Source organism: Rhinolophus sinicus, linkage group LG03 (genome assembly GCF_036562045.2).
Source record: "Rhinolophus sinicus isolate RSC01 linkage group LG03, ASM3656204v1, whole genome shotgun sequence".
Taxonomy (NCBI): Eukaryota; Metazoa; Chordata; class Mammalia; order Chiroptera; family Rhinolophidae; genus Rhinolophus; species Rhinolophus sinicus.
This window is the reverse complement of record NC_133753.1, coordinates 62,965,600-62,987,952: the sequence shown is the minus strand read 5'-3', so window position 1 is coordinate 62,987,952 and position 22,353 is coordinate 62,965,600. Positions and strand designations below refer to the sequence as shown.

At 41.5% G+C, this 22,353-nt stretch overlaps 1 protein-coding gene and 1 pseudogene across 4 annotated transcripts in view; both read left to right on the top strand.

Moving 5' to 3' along the window:
- Positions 1–22,353, top strand: part of STARD9 (StAR related lipid transfer domain containing 9) — an 89,066-nt gene that overhangs the window by 8,615 nt on the left and 58,098 nt on the right. The gene's annotated exons all lie outside the window — the stretch shown is intronic.
- LOC141570453 (importin subunit alpha-1 pseudogene) lies at positions 19,057–20,700 on the top strand (annotated as a pseudogene).

Sequence of the window (22,353 nt, the reverse complement as noted above, 5' to 3'; positions counted from 1 at the left end):
CTGTTGCCTGATTTGAAGTTCAATGGAAAGACTAGTTGGATTTGGACAGGAAGCCTGTGCAGAGAGATAAAACCAGTGTCTCCTGCGGTTGTTTCTGGCTTGTTTATTAATTGTCTAAGGCCCTCCCTGGAACTCAGGATGGGAACGAGAAGGACAGGAACCTTTGTCACAGGCTGCAGGTCGCAGAATGGTGGCAGGACTCACATTCACAGGATTTGGCCAGTGGGACTCATTACTTTAACACAGAAATTGGAGTGCGGGCTTAACCCTAATCACTCTGGCTGTGAGGTCACCAGAGGTAGGAGAGGCAGATTGTCATAAAACCATAGGATTTGGGGTAGGAAAGAATTTAGATGTCATCCGATTCATCCTCTCCCAAAGTGCAGCTATCCCCTCTATAGCATTTGTGAACATATTCAGGGGTGTGTGGGTCAGTCTTACGGAAGTATAACTTATATACAGTAAATTTCACCTTTTTAGTGTACAGTTCCTGAGTTTTGACAAGCACAGTTGTGTAGCTTACACTACAATCAGTATATAAAACAGTGCATCATCCCCAAATCCCTTCATGTCCCTTTGTAGTCGAACTAGTCTCCTTCCACCCAGCTCCTGGCAACTACTGATCTGTTTTCTGTCCCTACAGTCATGGATGTAATAAAACAGTAGGTAGCCTTTTGAGTCTGGCTTCTTTCACTTAGCATGATGTAGCTGAGATTCATCTCTGCCGTTGTGTGTGTCACATCTTATTCTGACCTTGACTCAGACTTATTTAAATCCTCTTCTTACCCAAAACGAAGTTCATGGCTTTGGAAGCGCTGATTCTAATGGCAAAGAGTGAGGGACCAAGTATTTCCTGAACTCAGTATGTGAGTGAAGGCTTTAGGGAAAGAGTGAAGAAGGTAGAAGAATTACTGAAACTGAGGAGGGTCTTTAGAGAAGCAAGAGGTGAGGAAAAACATGAAGAAACGAAGGTGACAAGGAATTTGAAAGTACATGGAGGGGAAGATTGTTAGGATTACATCACTTTTTACAGTAGATATTATTACCTCTGTTTTAGGGATAGGAACAAGCTCAGATAAGGTTGAGTAGCTTGCTTTAAGGTCACACAACCTAGTGATGGAACAAGCATTTAAACCTTTGTGTGACTCCAGGCTCTCAAATGCTGCACCACACAGCTCTCCATCTGTATTTCCAGCGCAGCACATCTTAAGTGATCAGTTAATGGTTGTTGGATTAATTATTCAATTTATGATTCAGTGGATGAGAGACAAGTTGGGGCTCTGCCTTCTTGAATCTTGCTACCTGCTTGAGAAGGCCTTGCAGTCTGCCTAAGTTAGAGCACCATGGCCGTCTGTCAGTTTCTGTGCATCCCTTTTCCCTAATGCATGTATGTGCAAGGGAGCTGGGGCGCATGTGGGCGTCAAAGCATTTTCTCATGAATATTCGCAGAGCTGTGTACATTCCATCACTAGTGCTGTTTTTTCCCAGCCGAGATGGAGACAGAGTAGAAGGGAGAGAAGTTTATAAGAAAAAGCCTTTTTGTGCAACAATTGGATGGGTCTCTGCAGGCGTGAGTGGGGGAAGGGCGATCACCATGAGTATTTCATTTCAGTACGTTCTCTGCCAGCAGCACAGCTGCTCAACTCTATAAGCATGTCCATGGACTGGATTTTAAAGGAATAAGGTCATTCTTTTGGCTTCATCTAACTCATTTCCCCCTCTCTAGAAACTTGATTATGAATCTTTAAAGAGTACCTTTTATACTCATAGAAAAATCGGAAAAACAGAGATCCCTGGCACTGCTGCTTGCTGCTGGTGCTGGATGCCTGTACAAAAATGAACATAAGAAACTAGAGACATCTTTTAACATGCAAAAACTTGTTTGGGTTGTTTTTCTCCTGTGTGGGCCAAAGGTAACAGGAATTTCTGGTCGTCTCTGGAGTCCTTGAGATCTAGGCTGGAGAGAGGTTATCTGGAGGGGAGCCGTGCCCACAGCTCGATAGTGGCTGCAGACGTGGGGCAGCCTCGGCATCATAACGGACAGAGCCCGGAGACAGCTCTCCTTGACATTACCTAGAAGTTCCCTTGCTGTTGACACGTGCAATGCTGAGAAGGTCCCCTGTCCTCCCTTGACTCTTGAATTTGTCCTGGGGTTTAAAAGGATGGTCAGTGAATTGCTTGAAGACGTGAAGTATGATGATGACAATGATTACTTTGAGAGTCTTTGGGAATACTGCTTTGTAAAATCATCAGAACAGGAGAAGATAGAATGAAGAGCAGCCCTTTGAACAAAAGGTGCATGTCCACCACAGGAGTGCACGGCAGACCGATCACAGCGGGCCTCTCCACAGGAAGCCACCTGCTCTGCCTCACTGGGTGCCGAGTTCTCTCCCACTACTTGCACAGCAAGCCTGTGTCCACGTACCCTCTCAGCACCATTTCAATGGTCCTCTGTTTGGGGGAGCCTGTCCAGCTGACCAACAAAAGGCCCCTTCTAAGTGCAGTGTTCTGAAAAGGGTTCAGAAACTGGGGGTGAGGGGGGGCGGAAATGGGACTAGTTTTTCTCTAGTTTTGTGCTCATCAGAAAGCAGATGACTGCATAAAAAATGCCAGCTGATTAATTCATTTATTAAAGTATTTTGCTATAAAGGCAATATAAGCTAATTGTAAAATATTCAAACAATACAGAAGGGTGTAATGTAAAAAAGTGGTAAAACCTTCCCCTTCTGTGCCTCCCCACCAGTCTCATTCTCTAGAGGTAACCGCTGTCTACAATTTCTTTGGTATCTTTCCAGACCTTCTCTAAACCTAAGTAAGCATATACCGGGCCGGGTGGGGGGCGGAGGGGGGTGTGCCCAAAAAATGTATGCAAGTGGATTGTTTGATCACCATTGCTCAAGCAGTAGCTTGCCGAAATCGGAAGTGTGTGGACGCTGACAGTAACCACTCTGAGCACCTCTTGTAATTGCAGAAGTCAAACCTGACTTGTATTCATCTTTTGTTATCGGTATATATTATTACAATTTTAATAATTTTTTCCTTTTTAAAAATGTGTATACATTTGTTTTGGCACCCTCTGTATTATATATCATTTTAAAAATACAAAGAGGCGTACACTGTACATACTATTTTTCTACTTGCTTTATTCTACTCAGTTTATCTTTGCCCTAATTTATTTGCATTACCTATAGTTCCACGTCACTGTTTTAATGCGACATAGAATTCCATTGTATGAAGGTATTATGGTTTCTTTTTATAGTGATGGGCAGTTAAGATATTTGCAGATTTCTCTTATTAGTATACATAATACTGGAGTCAGCATCTTTGCATTTTTGCAAGTATAACTGTAAGATAAATTGCTAGAAGTACAGTTGCATGTTCAGAGAGTATATGTAGTTTAAATTTCAATAGATTTTTGTCTAATTCCCTTCCAAAAAGATTGTACCAATTTACACCCTTAACAATAATGTATCAGAATACTTTTTCATATCCCTTGTCAACACTAGGTATTATGCTTTTTAGTCTCTGCCTATAAGATACGTAGAAATAGTATCTTCTTAATGACTTTTATTATAATTGAGGTTGAGCATCTTTTTGTGTTTCTTGGCTATTTGTATCTTTTCTTCCCTGTGAATTATGTGTTCATATATTTCCCCCATTTTTCTACTGTATCATTCATCTTTTTCTTACTTATTTTTAAAAGCAGTTAGCATATTAAGGACATTGATCCATGTGTCATAAATGTTGCAGATATTTCCCATTTTTACTTTTGTTTTGATTCTGCTTATGGTAATTTTTTCCATGTGTGTTTGTGAGTGAGTGTGTGTGTGTGTGTGTGTGTGTAAATGTAGTCAAATTTATCAACCTTTCTTTATGGCTTCCTGGTGTGTTAAGCTTTTTAAAAAAGGCCTTCCATTCTGAGGTTATAAAAGTGTTCGCCATGTTTTATTTTTCTGGTATGCTAGTGGATTTATCTTTTTGATATTTAAATATTTGATCCATTTGAAATTTTTTGGTGTGAGAAATGAGGTAGGGCTTCAGCTTTGTTTTTTTCCCCCCAGATAGCTGGCCAGTTTTCCCATTACCATTTATCGAATACCCATCCTTTCTCCACTGATATGAACAACCACTTTTATTATGTACTAAGTTCCAGTGTATACTTGGGGTTTCTTTTAAAACTCTATTTTTGTTCCATTGACCTATTTGTATTCTTGTGCTAGCACCATACTGTTTCAGAAAATTTCAAATACACATAAAGGTACATACCATTCTGTTTCGCTACTTTTTAATATTGGACAGGGCTAGTCTTTTCTCATTTCTTTCCCGACTATCTTGGTAATTTTGGTTATTGCTCTTCCCCAAAATGCTATGGAGTTCCCTGCTTTTGCTCATGTTGGCTCCTCTTTCTAAAGTACATTAAAATATCTCGCCTTCCCACTTCCTGCTACTTAAAATATTCTTCAAGTCCCAGTTGAAATGATACTTCCTTCTTGAAGTTGTCACCAGCCCTTAGATTCTCATAGTATCTTCTTACACTCTGTGACATTTTCTGTCTATTAACTAAAATTAGTGCTCTTGGGGTACGTGACTTACCTATTATGTTAGACTAGGTGATGCTGGAAGGCAGACTAGGCCTCACTCATCTTCGAATACCCCACAGTCCCTGGCACAGTAAGTATTTAGGAAGCAACTGTCATCTGCGGCACGATGGGGCTGAGAGCTATGAGGAAGGCGGAGTGATACAAGACGCCACCCCCGCTCTCAGAAGGTTTATAGTCTTACTGGGAATACCCGGCTTTACACACATAAAATAAACAATCAATACCAAGTATTCAAGTGTTAAATGAGTGGTACTTACTCACTGTAAGTACTTCGGGAGTGCAGAGGAATAATATTCGTAGATTGCTTTGAATGAATTCAAGGGAGGTCATTTCAGTCAGAGGGAAAGGCGTAAACAAAGATCGAAGGCAAGAATGTATAAGCTGTATTCAAGTGGAGTAGGTGGTGCTGGTCCCGGGCGAAGCTGAGGGAGCTAGTCAGTGCCCATCGGCCACGTGCTCCAGGAAACCAGACCTGTACATGCCACCTCTGAGCTGCCCCAGACTCCTAGGGGACATAGAGACGAATCAGTTTCTCTGGCAAAATGGCCTCAGGAGCATCCTGGATACTTAGTTGAGCCCAGCAGATACAGGCTGTACCATCACTCCAATTCCGGAAGCAAGAAAGGGAAAATGGGTGCTTGCTTTTACTTTAGATAATTTGGGGGGCCATGAAGATTTTTAACCTGAGGGCAGGAGGCAGAGTATCCTGGGTTACAGAAGCAGCAATCACTCACTCAACAGACATTTTCCTTTCGTATACCAGGAATATACTAGATGCTGGGTAAACAAACTCTGTGTGTGTGTGTGTGTGTGTGTGTGTGTGTGTGTGTGTGTGTGTGACAGAGACAGTTTTGCTCAATTTCTTTACCTCACTTGATACATCTTCTTTTCTGCAGATCAGATTTTGAGCAAATCTAATATCTCATTCACAGTTCCTTCTTTTCTAGGGGTTCTAATAGGTTATAGTGCCCATATCATCTTTATGTCCACCCCACTGTTGTTTGGACACCACTTGCTTCCTTTGTTTCTAGACCCTGGGATTGGGGCCATGGTGTCTCCATCTTTGCTGCTCTCTCATGAGCCTACCCATGGGGCATCATACAGACCTCTTCTTGTTCCAGGTGGTAGAAGTGTTCTGATTTTAGCATTTAAGTTACTTTCTTGTAGAAAAATAGCCGCTAGGAGCATATTACTGGTTTTTCTTTCTGGAGGTGCCCATTGAGCTTTATTAAGACTGCGCATGTCCAGATGCTTCCTTACCATGAAAGAAAGAGGACGTGCTTCATACTCTTTGGGAACACAGACATAGAGAGTCTGGGGTTCTGCCTTGCTTCTCAAAATGTGGACCTTGGTATTGTCTACAGCTTGTTAGACATGTGTACTTTCAGACCCAACCCAAATGTATTGAATCAACATCTGCATTTTTAGAGATCACCGGGTGTTACATATGTACATGGAAGTAATTAAGTTAGAGAAGCAGAGTTAGATCCAAGAGGTCTGGGGTAGAGTTTAAGATGCTGCTGGATTGAGGACCAAATGTTTAGGAACAAGATTCTAGAGTATATGATATGTTACACCTTAATTTATACAACTCTGAATTGATGACTGCTTTTCTGAAAGTCCAGTTAACTGTGCTTTTGCTTTGACTGTAAAATGTGCATTATTCCTTGATCGACATGTCTCTTACTTGTCTGGCTGGCTGACTCAAGAAAGAAGCTGTATTACACTCTGACATTTCCACTTACCATAACTGCCATCTCAGACAAACTTTGATGGCTTTGGTCTAGTGGAACAAGCTGTATATTGTATGATTTCAATAGCCTTGGTTTTCTTATCTTTCAAGAGGGAGTAATAATTCCCCACCTACCAACATCATAGGAATATTGTTAGAATAAAATGAAGTATTAGGCTTGAGAGAATTTTGGAAAATATTAGAAACATTAAATAAATATCAGTCGGTATTACTACTACTATATTCTCTGTTGTTTCTGTACCAAGAAAGATAGTCTATGCAGTTTTTTTTTACGAAAGCGTCCTTTGCTCTTAATTCTTTAATAAAAATATTTTTCTTCTAAAATACTGTAATTTATTAATTAAAAAAATAGGTAATGTATGCACATGGCAGAAAAAAAGTACAATAGGATATACAGTAAAAATTAAATCCCTTTTCTATCCCTAGCCACCTCCTTCCCCTTTGCTGAGGCAACCATTGTTATCAGTTTTTTTTATATATTCCCAGAGAATTCTATGCAGATAGGGGCATATAGCTGTATATTTCTTCTCTTTAAAAAAATGGTAGCATACACAGATTATTTTGCATCTTACCTTGTTTAGTCACTGTATCTTACAGACATTAAAAAAGTGTGTGTGTGTGTGTGTGTGTGTGTGTGTATATATATATATATGTATATATATATATATATATATATATATATATATATATATATATATAAAGTCTTTTTGATGGACACATAGTAACCAGTGTGGGTATGCCATAATTTATTTGCTACTATTGAACTTTTAAACTTTTTATGTCTTACATTTACAGTAAATTTCTTGTAGGCAGCATATATGTAATTGGGTCTTGCTTTGTTTTCCTAATCAGACCACCTCTGCCTTTTAATTGGGGTTATTTATACCATTTATATTTAGTATAATTACTGATATAGTTATGACAATCATTTTGCTACTTGTTTTCTATTTGTCCTATCTGTTCTTTGTCCTTTTTTTTTGTATTTTTCTGCCATCTTTTGGGTTGAGTATTTTTTATGGTTCCATTTTATCTTTGTTGGTTTATCAGTTAAGACTCTTTGTTAGTGGTTGCTTTAGGGTTTATAGTATACAATTCTAATGTATCATAGTCTACCTTCAAGTGATAATATACTGCTTCCCGCATAAAATGAGATACAGTGGAATAATTCTATTTGTCCTTTCTCAGTCTTTATACTGTCAAGTCATACTTTTTATGTCTATATATGTTATAAACTCCATAATATATTATTAATAATTTTGTTTAAACAGTAAATTATCTTTATTTTAAAGATTTTTATTTAATACGAGGTAGAACAATTAAGTTTGCGAACTTGTTGCAATGATGTTGCTAATCTTGTTGATATCAGAGGGATTATTCATTATGAATTTGTACCAACTGGACAAACAGTTAACCAAGTTTACTATTTGGAAGTGCTGAAAAGGCTCTGTGAAATAGTTAGACGAACCTAACTTTTTGCCAACAATTCATGGCCCTTGTATCATGACAATGCACCAGCTCACACAGCACTGTCTGTGACGGAGTTTTTAGCCAGTAAACAAAGAGGTGTATTGGAACACCCTCCCTACTCACCTGATCTGGCCCCCAATGACTTCTTTCTTTACCTGAAGATAAAGGAAATATTGAAAGGAAGACATTTTTATGTCATTCAGGACATCAAGAGTAATACGATGATAGCTCTGATGGCCATTTCAGAAAAAGAGTTCCACAGTTTCTTTGAAGGGTTGACTAGGTGCTGGCATCAGTGCATAGCTTCCCAAGGTGAGTACTTCGAAGGTGACCATAATAATATCTAGCAATGAGATATGTAGCAACGAGCACTTTTTCTAGGATGAGTTTGCGAACTTAATTGTTCGACCTCGTATAGCTGACATAAGATATTATATTAGTTGCAGGTGTGCACCATAGTCATTCAACATTCAACATTTATATACCTGAAGAAGTGATCACCATGATAAGTCCAGCAACCATCTGACACCATACCATACTATCATCATATTATTGACTATATTTCTTATGCCATAACTTTATTTCAGCTATCATATTTTAGACACTGCAAAGATGGAGACTGTATTTGATTTATATCCCACAAACCATATAGCACTAAGTCTGGTGTCAGCAGATGATCTACACTGGTTTATGATTTGCTGTACGGACTCTAGCGAGCAAATTTTAATTTAGCATTTGTCTCCTAAACATATGCTGTGGCTTCCAGGACAGGAGACTTTTCCTTATATTCAAAAGTCAAACAGAACCAGAAATCGATAATTTATTATGAAACATTTTGGAAAATTTCAAGTTGTAGGTCTTGGCTATCCAACATTCTTGTTGCTGTTGCTGTTCTTTCTGAACTGCATTTTTTGGGACAGGAGTTTGGTCTCATTTTCTTTTCCAGATCTGAAGTTGAGGTGGTCAATACCATATGCTGGCTCTAGTTATTCCTTGATTTACATACATTTACATAAGCTCACTCTTAGCAAAAATAGCCTTCTTAGAATTCTGAGCAGGTGTGGGGATGGAGAGGAAACAATCTGTTTATACTTTGTTCTGTGTACTTGTACTTCTACTTGGTTTGGCCCCCTTTTCTCTCACTTCTCCCTTCAATGAACATTAAATTTGATGTTTCTTTTCTTAATGAAACTTCATTAAGTACATATAATGTATGATTATTTTACCTTGTTCATACTTACCCATTAAAAACTTATAGTTCTTGGGGCAGACATATATAAAGAGATAATTTCTTTACAGTGTGGCAAATACTATAATAAATATTTTAATAAAGTGTTTGAAAAAACTTGAAGAGCAAAATAGGCCTTTTTTGTTGGGGGTGGTGTGGGGGGAAGATTGTAAAAAAATCTGATTCACATGATTGTTCTATTCAGGGTTATTCTATTCAGGATTGAATAGGATTTAAACCTCATTCTTTTCCAAAAATAGGAAATACATTTCTCCGTAAGACGTGAAGGTGGTGCTTCACACACATACCGTGTTTCCCCGAAAAAAAGACCTGACTGGAAAATAAGCCCTAGCATGATTTTTCAGCACGATAACCCCTGAACAAAAGCCCTAATGCGTCTTTTGGAGCAAAAATTGATATAAGACCCGGTCTTATTTTCGGGGAAACACAGTAGAGTTAACCACATAATTTGGTCAGTTTCCAAAAATATCAGAGACTTCCTAAAGCGTCATATGAATCAGTCACTAATCTTAACTTGGAGTTCACTCCTGGGTTTCATTCTAGATACTGTGTAGTCTTCTAATAAAATAGGTGTGTGAATCATTTGATTGAGGTTGGCTACTTAGCATATTAACTGGATGTATGATCGTTATGGAGGGACTGGGTTCAGTGAAAACCTCTCTTCTCTCTGCAGAAAAGGCAGAGTCGATGGTTTCTCATTTTTCAAGTGTGAGGCGAGGCACGTGAACTATTTATAGACTCACTTCCCCCCCAGAGACTGAACACAATAGAAGCCTGAAATCAAATGGTGACCAGATGTGCCCAGTCATCCTCCAGTTTGTATTTAGAAGTTGGAAAAGGCAGAGTCCCTGGGGAGTTGGCCTCAGGGCAGAAAAGGATGGACTGACATGCTCATAAGATCATCTTCTGTATACAACAGCCCCTTACATCTGGTCTCCAGGAGTGGAAGAGGTAAACAGAAGAGTGTGCTCAAACTCAGTCTCCTTGCTTCTCTTTCTAGAAGTGGGGCCTTATTCCTTTGTTTGTCATTTCATTGCTCAACGCTTATCTCTACAGCTAGGCAGTTAGACAAAATACAAGTGCCTTCTGGGGATATGTGCTGAATTGATATAGGAGGAAGAATTAATACAGCTTCCATACAGTTGGTAGAGATAGCGGTTCTGCTAGGATGAGACAGGAATGGAAACTCTCAATTACTTTTTTTCCTTTTACTGTTCCTCCCGTATTAAACTAACCCCATCTTGTTTGTGGTGGTGTTGTGGTTTGAAGCTCAAATATGTAGTGGTCTCTGGCTGATACTGGTTTTCCTTTTTTCCCACATCAGATGTTTTAAGAAAATAGAAGCAACTTCCTCCTGCATAAGCATCTGGAAACATTCCCATGTAGTTTAAAGATTTGATTTCAGGGTTTGGAAATTTTTCTCCTGACAAACTCACTTAAGTGGGAAATAAAAGAAAATACCACAATATCATCTCTACTGTACAGACGTGAAAACTGAGGCTCAGAGAGGTTAGGTAACTTGTCCACTGCCACATTACTAAGAAGTGGAGCTCAGATTGACACCAAGATCTGCTGCCTCCAAAGCCCTTGTTCTTTCTACAACTCCCTGCTGCTTGCTCTGTGAGCTAACTCCTCCTGACAGTGCGTGCCTCTAATATTTGAAGTATAATGTGAATTAGCTGACAACTGGAAAAATTGCACTGTTAAATTTTGCATTTGCTATAGGAAAGGATCCAGGAGTCATGAATAAGAATGTGTGTATTGCTGCCTCTCTCTGACATTTGGAGAATGCTACCTCATTTTAGGTTTGTATCTGAAGCAAGTGCTTGTCTACAGGTGAAGTCAGGGTGTTTTGTTCTGAACCGCCTGAGTAGCTCTAATTGACCCAAACACTCTCTGAGACACAAAAAATAGCTCACACTTCATAGCAAAGGGTGCTTTATTTCACCTATTCTGACCCAGGGTCCAGGTTTTGAAGTGGACTTTAAAAATGGTGACAACCAGAGGTGCCCAGGAAGGAGTCTGGGGTCTGCACACTAACCTGTCACCAGTGCGCGCCTTTTCCTCTCCAGCACAGCTCAGCATTTCCTGGAACCTCTTTTTGTGAGTCGGTCCTTTCTATCTGTGAAGTACCCTAAGGTGTCAAGTTTCATACGGAGGAGGGAAAGAATGATGCAGGACCTCCAGACGGAATGCAGAGGAATTTTAATATAGATTTTGAATTAATTGAAATCGTACATTATTTTCAAGGTTTATCCTAAATTCCACTAGCGTTAATTCGAAGTAAAGATGAACTTCATCTGCTCAATATCTTCCACGTAGAAGCATTTATAAACCAGAGAAATGAATCTCTTAGGCATTTGTCAGCTCTGTTAGGATTTTTAAAGGCTTCTTAACTATGCTTCATTGAAAATCAGTCCCAAGTCCCTGAGTGACTGTCCAGGTTTTTGTCCGTCCATCTCTTGGTTGTCGCCAGCAGGTAACTGAGCTGAGTGCTCACCACTGTCAGGTCTCACTTGCATCATCTTATTTTTTTTGGCCTTTTGCATGCACTTCAGTAAGTGGCTGTGACAACCCTGAGAAGCACCTCTGTCCCTGGGCTGTAGGCGAAGGTTGGAGTCATGCTTTGTTTATTTGGTTGAAGTGACTCTATATAAGGGGCTGAGGCACAAGACGTGCCACAAGTCCAGTGGGTTAGAGATCTTGTGATTCTAATAATGTGCAGCTCTTCTCTTCCGCAAACTAGTTGTCAGGGTTGGAGGAGGGAAGTGTGGCTGGAGGGAGGAAGGCCCCTGCTGGTGGTTTGCAGGAGGCAGATGCTGCTCAGATCAACATAAAACCAGTCTCTTTCATTGGCCCTTGGATGCTGGGATATGGGCTTCAGCTGGATGGGCTGAACCCGACTCAGAAAGCGGAACTTTCTTGGGGGCTCAGCCCATTTGCTTCTCCAGCATTTAGATTGGTCTCTAGAGTCCCATTCAGACTAAACAATATTAAAAACAGGAAATTTGCTGCTAGCAGCATGGTTGCAGGAAAACTTTTTCCACTTAGGCAGGAATGAGAGTTAAACACAGAAACTCCATCTCCCAGGCTTGTTTTCTTCTACTGTAAAAATATTAGCAACTCAAACTTGAAGCGGCTTTGTCTTACTGACTGCCTCTCAGCGTGCTGCCTGACAGGCTCCAGTACAAAAGGCGGTAAGGAGCCCTCGGGAGCACATTCACAAGTAGGAAAACAGTGCTACGTGGAGGACACTGACCTGCTGATGTTCCTCTGGGCTGAAGATCAAATATGTGGAATTAATGCAGACAGAATTTAAGGGAGACCTGGAGAACAGCCATCACCTCGTTGTATTCAGCACACATATATTGTGCGTATTCTGGGCTCAGCCCGTAGCTTAGTCAGTGTTAACTGAGTGTGCACTGTGTGTTTTGCGTGGGTGCCACGTCACAGCTGCAGCCTTACATGTGTGATGCTTTCCTCTTGAGTACCCAAGTGGCCTGCTCGGGTTGGCTTGTGACAGTCAGTGCAGGGCGTCCCAGGACCTGGAGATCCCACTCCTGGGACTGCTGCTCTTTTGCATGATACGCTGCTGAGGTTAGTGGGGGTGCACAGGGGACATTTTGGAAGCCGGGAGCCGGGACAAAGAGGAAGCTAAGAGCTCGGGAGGAAATGCTCCTGTTTTCTTCCTCCCCCCGCGGTGCGGTCACTCTGCCTAAGTAGACCGTGGTGAGGAAGGCTTCTGAAGCGCTCTGTGAGCATGGCCCGGCCTCTCTGCTGCCCCAGCCTCTGTTCACAACCTCTCCTCTGGCTCAATCCATGTGCCATGAATAAGTTACTGCCATAGAAAAGACTTGAGCACATGTATGTCATTATTTTTGCAGGTGAGAAAATGGAACTACTCTTTTTAAAAGAAAACTTTTTATTGAAATATGCAGAACAATGCACATATTATAAGGATACAGCTCAAATTTTCTATCCTCTTGAATTTTCCCAAGCCAAGCATACCCATGTCACCAGCATCCAGATGAAGAAACAGGACATTACCAGCTCCTCAGAAGTCCCCTTGTGCTGTTAAAGTACATTTTAAAGCTCTTTCCTGGGCATTTTCCCAGTGAATGCTCTGAAATGCTGAGGAGTGAGCTGCTTGCGAGTGGGTGTCTCATCTCAGTTCGAGAGTGGCGCTCAGTACCCTGCTTGCTGGTGGACCCAGCGGACGGGTCTCGGAAACATGACTGGGACTAGTCCCTGCTTCTCCTCAAACGCTGTTATGTAATACAGTGTGTCAGGGCGATAGAGTTGGGTGGCAGCGGTTACTCTTACGTATAGTCTTAGAGTTTTCCTGACGAAGAGAGGCTGAAACACCACATATGGAGACCCTGGGCAAAATATACCCGGGAGAAATCAGGATGGTCTCCTAAAAGTGCCCAAGTGTACAAGTGGATAGAAAGTTTGAATGTAGGTATCAGTCCTTCCACTACTACCTCACTGTATGACCTGAGCAAATTACCCTTCTGGACATCAGGAATGTCCCTAGCTAACCTGCTCATCTGAATCAGAGAGGGACAGACAGACCAAACGCCCTGCAGTCTTTCTCCTCACCCTTCCCTTCTTTTTTTGACTTCCAAGACTGTCTGTGGACTCCGTGACCAACCTGCTACTGAGACCTAAGGTCCCAGACAAGGTGCCTCTTCCTCCCTTCCTCTGTTTTATTTCTGTTTGTATTGTGCTTTCTTTATAGAGGGACTTAATGTGATTCAGTTGAGAGCCGTCAGTCTCCTATTAATCTTTTACCCAGCCCTGGGCTGGTTTCTAGCTATAGAGACAGATTTCAGTTTGTTCTTACTTTGTGTTACGTTTATAAACTACACTGAAAGTTAAAAAGCGCAAGTCTTTAACAAATCTGTGTCATGCTGAGCATCTTCAAAATAAAGTAGGTCAGTGAGGGTTTAGTACACTTGCTCTTTATCACCCCTTCTCAGTTCTGGTACTGCTCGGGTTGAGTGCTCGCCATATTTAATAGCTGCATGTAGGGCGGTATAAGAGCCCTAATTGTGAGTTATTATCCACACGCAGGCAAAGCAACTGGCAAGCTTCCTAAGAGCCATGCCTGTGCTTTGGGGTAGTGCCATGCTGATCAGATGGCCCACACAGGAATGGAAGGTACCTACATAAAGGGGCGCCAATAAGAAGAAAGGTCATAGAGTTAGAGTTTTGTAAACTGGGCAGGGTTTTCAAAGCTCATCCGTGATGCAGTATTGTTTCTGATTCAGACTGCGCTGTGTGGCCAGACGCCTGCGTTTGAGTCCTACCTCTGACATCTACTAGAACTGTAAGACTCTGGGCAACTTTCTTGACATCTCTCTGACTCACTTAGCTCACCTGTAAAATGAAGATGATAAGGACTATCTATTTCATGGGTTATTGTGAGGAGGAAATTATAATGTGTGTAAAGTTCTTTGAACATTACCTGGTATATTTCAATAGTGAATCAGTTATCGTTCTTGTTACTTTAACATCGATCATGGCACTGGACTGGCAACTATCTGAACCTCTTCTTTCTTTCTTTCTTTCTCTCTCTCTCTCTCTCTCTCTCTCTCTCTCTCTCTCTTTCTTTCTTTCTTTCTTCTAAATGTACGTATGTGAGTTACTATGAGATTGAGATTGAATTTAGAGTTTCCTCTACAGAAATTTTGTTTACAGCCAACTTTGCTTGCAAGTGTTTATTTCATCAGATGGGGACATTCATAACGTGGGAAAGAAACTCTCACAATAAGTTTTTGTTTAAAGCTTAGTGTTTGTATAGTAAGGTAGAATCACTGCAAGCTTCTGTCAATTCCCTCCGCAGAGGTGGCCGAAGTCTTCCTCATAACAGTGGTTCTTAAAGTGAGGTCTCCAGGTCAGCAGCGTCAGTATTACCTGGGCATTTGGTAGAAATGCAGATTCTTGGGCTCTACCTCAGACCTATTGAACCAAAAATTCTGGGGGTGGAGCCCTTCAAGCTGTTTGAACAGCCTTCCAGCTGATTACGATGCATGCTGAAATCTGAGCACCACAGCTCTACAAATTTTCTACTGTTTGTGGACAGGTGGGAACATAGTTATAATTGCAAGATGGGGGAGGGATTAGAAGTTGGGAAACAGCTGTCTTTAAATGAGCTAACTTCTTCATAGTGTAGCATGCGCTAGCTTACAAAGTGCTTCCACATGTATTATCGTAGTTGCCTGTATTTGGTTGTCACAAAATTGCTGTGGTAGGTCCCATTATTTCTCCATTTAGAAGGGCTGTTAGAGACTGCCATTATCTAATAAGTTATAGAGCTGGAACTTTGTCATTTAGAGTTTTCTGAGTCCAAATCCTGCCTTCTTTCCGTAGCACCACATAGCTTTTCTATCCTCAAGCTGTGGGTGGGCTGTTTTCAGGCTGGCTTCCTCGGTAACAGACCCTGAGATGAGGACTTGTGTGAAAGTAATTTATTAGTAGGAAGTATTGCCAGTGGTCGGTGAGGTGGGGAATGAGACCAATAAGAGAAGGCGGCTAAGTAACTCTGCTTTGAAGACAGAGTATAGAGTTTTGCTGATGAAGAATTTCCTGATCAGAGTTTTCCTGCACCCATCAGTCACTGGTTAAGGCTGCTACTAGGACATCTGGTTCTTAAAAGGAGTTCTAGTCCCCTGAGGGTCGACCTCCAAAAAAGAGACTAAGAGACACAGGTACTGACTTTCGTGCGTGGAAGCACAGCAGGGGCTGGTATGCGTGAAAATGGTAATGGAACTGAGTGTATATGGGAAGGACATTAACAGTGCCTGCTACACCATCCCAGCTGGCCGGGAATACTGCAGTGGGAGCTAAGGAATTGTGAAATCTACACTGCTCCCAAAGTGGCACGTGGCAAAACCCCTCTGTGTATCCTCTTTCCAAAATGTTCTGGGAGAGCCCTGCTTGCATACAGTTTCTGGTGACATCCTGTGGCCGGTAAACACTGTCTCTTATCTCCTCTACCAGTGTGTCTACCGACGTGGGCATTAAGCATTGATATTCGTAAGGATGACCTCAGGCTCCTGCAATTTCAAAATGCTTAGACACGAAGGAAAAATATACCAAACAACGTGAAATTGTAATTTAAATGAAGTTGACAGTGGTTTCTGGCTAACCAATTAATCAGAAATGTTTTTTAATAAGAGTCTCATTTTGTGATTGTTTAGGAAAAAGTGGCTTAACCATTGTTGTGCTGCTCACTTAATAATCATCACTCTTCATCTCCTGCTGTGTGAGAGACTTTCACTTCTTGGTCCCATCGTGTGAGGTGGGGCCATATGATTAGTTCTGTCTAGTGTGTGATGAGCAGAAATGATGTCTGAGCGTTTGGTTCTGGCACCATTCTCAGCAGCCTTGGAGACAGGTTGTTCTGTTGGTTCTGTTCTAGAGAAGCTACAACCAACAGAGACCCCTACTGACCCCCACTGAGCCAAAAATAAACTTTTTTGTTGTTTTAGGCTATTATGCTTTGGGAGTTTGCTACAGTGGCCTAAGTAGCCTGTCCTGACTGATAACACTATTCAGTGTTGGCTTATTGAATGACTGAGGTACAGTGTCAGTCATTGTAAGAAAATAGGTCAAGGTGATCTGTATATGTACTTTCACTTTATTTTCAGTGGTAAATGATTTTAATGTAGTTCTAAGGGTTAGAAGGCCCTTTACGTATGCAGGACTCCCTTTAGTTTTGCTTTGTTCCCTTTTCCTCTTGGAACCCACAAACCCACTTCTGTTTCTGATGAAGTTGGCTCTAACAGGGACTTTTGCCCGACAGCAGGGTTGGCAAACTATGGCCTGTGGGCCAAATCTGGCTACCGCCTACTTTAGTAAAGTTTTATTGGAACATAGGCATGCCGATGTGTTTATGTAATATTTGTGGATGCTTTTGTACTGCAAAGGCAGAGTGGACTAGTTGTAACAGAGACCATATGGCCCACATAGCCTAATATATTTGCTACCTGACCCTTTATAGAAAAAATTTGCTGATCCCTGCCCTGTAGGATCCTTAATTATTAGGAATGGGAAGTCTCCCAGGTGATTTGCTTCAATTGTTGCAGACACCCTAGCTCCCAGGAGTTTTACGTGATGGAATGAAGCCCTGGATCTCTAATGTCCCTTTATTTTATGTACTATCCTTAAGGCAGTGACACAGTTTACCCCTCTTGGATTCTGCCTGTAATAAGGCAAGACTTCCTCAACCCTAATAATCCAGCCACCTTCCATGTTGCCACCTTCACAGTCTTGGTCCAGGCCAGCTGCTGGGCAAACTGCTCCCAAGTCTACTTCTCATGCAACTGCTGCTCAGTGATTCTGCTTTGTGTTTGTTGTTGTTGACAGTTGAACTTGCCATTGTGATAGGGATTTTCAGGCCGCATGGAAGAGAGTGGTCAGGTTATCTTATATGATGAGTCATGAATGTAAGGCTGTGTGGGGAGATAAGGAAACTGGAAACTGTCAGCAGTCACACAGCCAGGCCACATGACACTGGAACATTACTCATTACTGCTCAGAATTCAGCAGTAACCATAGGAGGCCAATAGCAGCTCTCTCTCCCAGGAGGGAGCTCCCCAGGAGACTTGATCGTGTCAGTTAATCTTTATCCAATTTGGCATACCCGTATTAGCATTTTTATTTGGGTCATCTAATGGCTGACAGTCTCTCTATGCCCATGCTGAACGTGCTTGCTTTTGCTTGGGGTCCAGGCAGTTGGGACCTGGGAAGCAGGGTCAAATGACATAAAACAGGGCAAATTATAGTTAAAGAGTCACCTGTGGTTGCCTTTTTTGAAGGGATGTTGGAATGGCAAGAACTTAGAGTCTTCAGATTCTATTTTAGTAAAACCGTCTTTTATCTTTTCTCACAGGATCCTATCTAATGAATCTATCTTTTTGCAGAGAGGAGGGAAGGATTAGCACTAGATATCCATCTGTCTGTTCTAGGAATTCCTTGCTTATGTCCAGAGAGTAGGACAGCTGCATATGGGACCTACCAGATCTCACATACCACTCGGACAGTTGTCATGGGAACATTCTTTAGCAGAAAAACATTGTTAACAATAGCAGAATGTTGTATAAACAAAGATGTGTTTTGGTGATCTCAAAGCTATTTTCCTGGTTCTTTCAGGAACCAGGGGCTTACATTGGGAATATGAATTTTTATTTTTCCATGTACGTATGTCTGTGTAAGTAAGTATGTATGTATGTTACCTCTGTATAAGTACTTGCTGTTATGTGCAATTTTCCCTTCCTTTCCTTTCCTTTTCTTTCCTTTCTTTTCAGGAAAAGAAGCCCTAGACAAACGGAGTGAGGGACTGCCTAGAGACACACAGGGATTTCTGTTTTTATCTTTTGATAAAGGTGATAAAAGAATTGCATTCAGTAGAAAGGGTGTATTTTAGGGTCTGATACCAGAGAGACCCTAGCCTTTCCCCATCACAACCCATCTTCATCCTGGATGAAAGGTGCTGAAGTATAGTGATTCAAACTACGGTTTATCTCACAGATTCACAGATTCCTGGCTGTGATCCTGGGCTAGTCCCTATATCTCTGGGCTTGTTATCTCTTCTGTAAAATGAGGATAATAATGATAACTTCCTCAGAGTTGTGAGGACTAAATGAGTAAATAAATATAAAACACTTAGAACCCACCGTGCTTAGCTACGTAAGTGTTATCTATCTGTTGTTATTATGCTCTGATACCTGATCAAGCTCTTAGTCAGCATACAGTAATTTCTTCAGTTCCTTTTCCATTCAAAGTAAGGTATCCCTTTGTCCTCCCTGGTAGCATGTGCATTTCACTAGGAGGCACTGTGAGGTTACAGCTCACTCAGATGAACTGCTCTAATAGAGAGAATTTCTAGGATTCTACAGGATGGTGGGGAAACTCATTGGGGCCACATTGCGCCAAGAGATTGAAGAATCAGGGAAATCACATGTTTAGGGAGTATCTAGAATGCTTGAGTATCCAGAGACTTGAATGTGTCTCAGCTTCCCTCCATTTCTAGCCCCAGATTTTCTTAAGTCGTGAAGCTATGGGGTCTGCACTGCCTTCTGTGGAAGCCTGCGCCAGCTCTGTAGCTTTCTCCCTTTGTCTCACAATCATGTCCACCAGCGAGAATGCTGATTTACCAGCTGCCCACCTTAACCAATTCAAGAACAAGGGAAAGACACTACAGAACTGAGGTGGTGTTAGACAGAAGTTCCTGTGGAGCTGAGGAAAGCGAAGAAGGATGACCAGGTGCTGAAAAGGCGAAATGGAAGCTCATTTCCTAATGATGCTACTTCTCTACTGCAAGAAAACCGCAACAATCGACACTATAAATTGGTCTGTTGATGACAACGTCAAGGCAATTCCCAACAATTTGGAAAGCCAGCTTCAAGCTACTCAAGTTGCTGAGAAACTGCTTTCCAAGGAAAAACGGCCCCCCACAGGCAACATAATCTGGGCTGGTTTAATTCCAAATCTGTGTCCTTGGGTAGGACTGACTGTAGTCTGTAGCTGCTTTGGTGCTCACTGTTGTTGCTTCCAGGACATCAGAACAGACCAAGGCTGTGGTAGATAGAGGTGCTATCCCATCATTCATTTCTCTGTTGGTACCTCCCCTTGCTCACATCGGTGAACAAGCTGTATGGAAACATTGCAGGTGGTGGTTCAGTTTTCTAAGACTGTGTCAAGTATGGTGCAGTTGATCCGTTGTTGGCCTATCTTGCATTTCCTAATATGTCATGTTTAGCATGTGGTTACTCACATCGTCTTACCTGGACACTTTCAAACCTTTGTTGCAACAGGAGTCCTGCACCCTGTAAGACGCTTTTGAGCAAAATCTTCCTACTTTAGTTCATCTCCTGCATCACGATGATCCAGCAGTGTTAGCAGATACCCGCTGGACCATTTCCTACTTTACAGATGGTCCCAATGAACAATTGATATGGTCATGAAAGCAGGAGTTGTGCCCCAACTTGTGAAGCTTCCAGGAGCTACTGAATTCCCAATTGTAACTCCTGTACTAAGAGCCATAGAAAATATTGTCACTGAGACAGATGAACCGACTCAGGTCGTAATAGTTGCAGAGGCACTTGCCCTCTTTCCCAGCTTGCTAATTAACTCCAAAACTAGTATTCATGAGGAAGCTGCATGGACTGTGGCACACATATCTGCTGGCCACCAGGACCAGATACAGCAAATTGTGAATCACGGATCCGTCCCCTTCCTTGTTGCTATTCTCTCTAGGGCAGGCTTGAAGGAAGCTGTGTGGGCTGTGACAACTGCAGAAGTGTGGGAACCGGTGAACAGATTGTATACCTACTTCATTGTGGCCTAATAGAACCATTGGTGATCCTGAATTAGTCTTGCTTTTCAGGATGCCATTTCAAATGTCTTTCAGGCTGCTGAGAAACTAGGTGAAACTGAGAAACTTAGTATAATGACTGAAGTCTAGACAAACTTGAAGCTCTACAGTACCATGAACATGGGTCTGTGTGCAAAGCTTCATTATGCTTGATTGGGAAGTATTTCCTTATAGAGGAGAGGAAGATCAAAATGTTGTGCCCGGGGCCGTCCCGGTGGCTCTGGCGGTTGGAATGCCGTGCTCCTAACTCCTAAGGCTGCCGGTTTGATTCCCACATGGTCCAGTGAGCTCTCAACTACACGGTTGCTGGTTCAACTCCTCGAGTCCCGCAAGGGATGGTGGGCTCCACCCCCTGCAACCAATATTGAACATGGCACCTTGAGCTGAACTGCCACTGAGCTCCCGGATGGCTCAGTTGGTTGGAGCGTGTCCTCTCAACCACAAGGTTGCCGGTTCCACTCCCACAAGGGATGGTGGGCTGCGCCCCCTGCAACTAGCAATGGCAACTGGACCTGGAGCTGAGCTGCGCCCTCCACAACAAAGACTGCAAGGACACCAACTTGAAGCTGAACTAAGATTGAAAGGACAACAACTTGACTTGGAAAAAAAAAAAAAAAAGTCCTGGAAGTACGCACTGTTCCCCAATAAAGTCCTATTCTCCTTCCCCAATAAAATCTTAAAAAAAAAAAAAAAAAAAAAGAAAAATGAAAAAAATAGGACAAATGCAGAAAATTAAAACAACAACAAAAAGCCAGTCTGAAAAGGCTACATATAGTATGATTCCAACTATATGACCATCTAGGAAAGGCAAAACTATGGAGACAGTAAAAAGATCTGTGGTTGCCAGGTGTTCAGGGGAAGGGAGGGAGGGATGACTAGATAGAGAACAGGAGATTTTTAGGGCAGTGAAATTATCCTGTGTGATACTGTAAAAATGGATACACGTCATTATGCATTTGTCAGAATTCATAGTGGGACTCTATGTGAACTATAGACATTAGTTAATAATAATATATCAGTATTGGCTCGTCAATTATAATAAATGTACCACAGTAATGCGAGATGTTAATTATAGAGAAAACTGAGGAGGGGAGAGGGGACTGAAGGAGTACAAAGGAACTCTGTACTTTCTGCTTAATTGTTCTGTAAACCTAAACCTTATTTTAAATTGTGCTTGTATAACTGTGGCTGTGTGTGTGTATGCATGAAAAAGGGAAGAGTTCTATCTATCGCAAATAACTCTTTCTGTTCATGGTATATTGTGTGATGAAAAGCAAGTTGTAGGTTGATGTGTATGTATGTGTCTATTTCAGTGAAAAGAAAAATAAAGAGAGGTATATCCTTTTATATGTGGAGAAAAGTGTGGGTATATCCTTCGTCACCTTGGTACCTGTTCGGTACTTCAATGAATGGGATTGGGGTGAGATAAGGCATAGAAGGTTAGCCTTTTCTTCTGCATTGTTGTATTTTTTCACTCGGAACAAAAAATGAGCATTTTTTGTAATTTGAAAAATGGCAAATAAATAAAAAAATGTAATGGTGTCTGTCTCTGATAAAGCTTCAAATTCTGGTCAATAATGGCAAAGTAGGTGGAATTTTGGGGTAAGATTTATAATTCTCTTTATGTGCAAATGGAAAAGTTAATGGAGGAAAAAGACTCCAAAAGTGACTGACAAATAAATGGCAGTAGGGTCAGATTTTATTGCTTTGGGCCAAAGGCCATAACAAAATTTTACTGAAATTGCTATCAGAAATGCTGAAATGGAGACTTGGTAAAGTTTCTCCTAGGGTAAAGCAAAACGACAGGAAGTAAGGAAACCTTGAAGAACAATTTTAAATTGTAATAGCTTAGTGTTCAGATAAGATTTGCCTTTCCTGGTAACGCTGTGAACAGTTATTT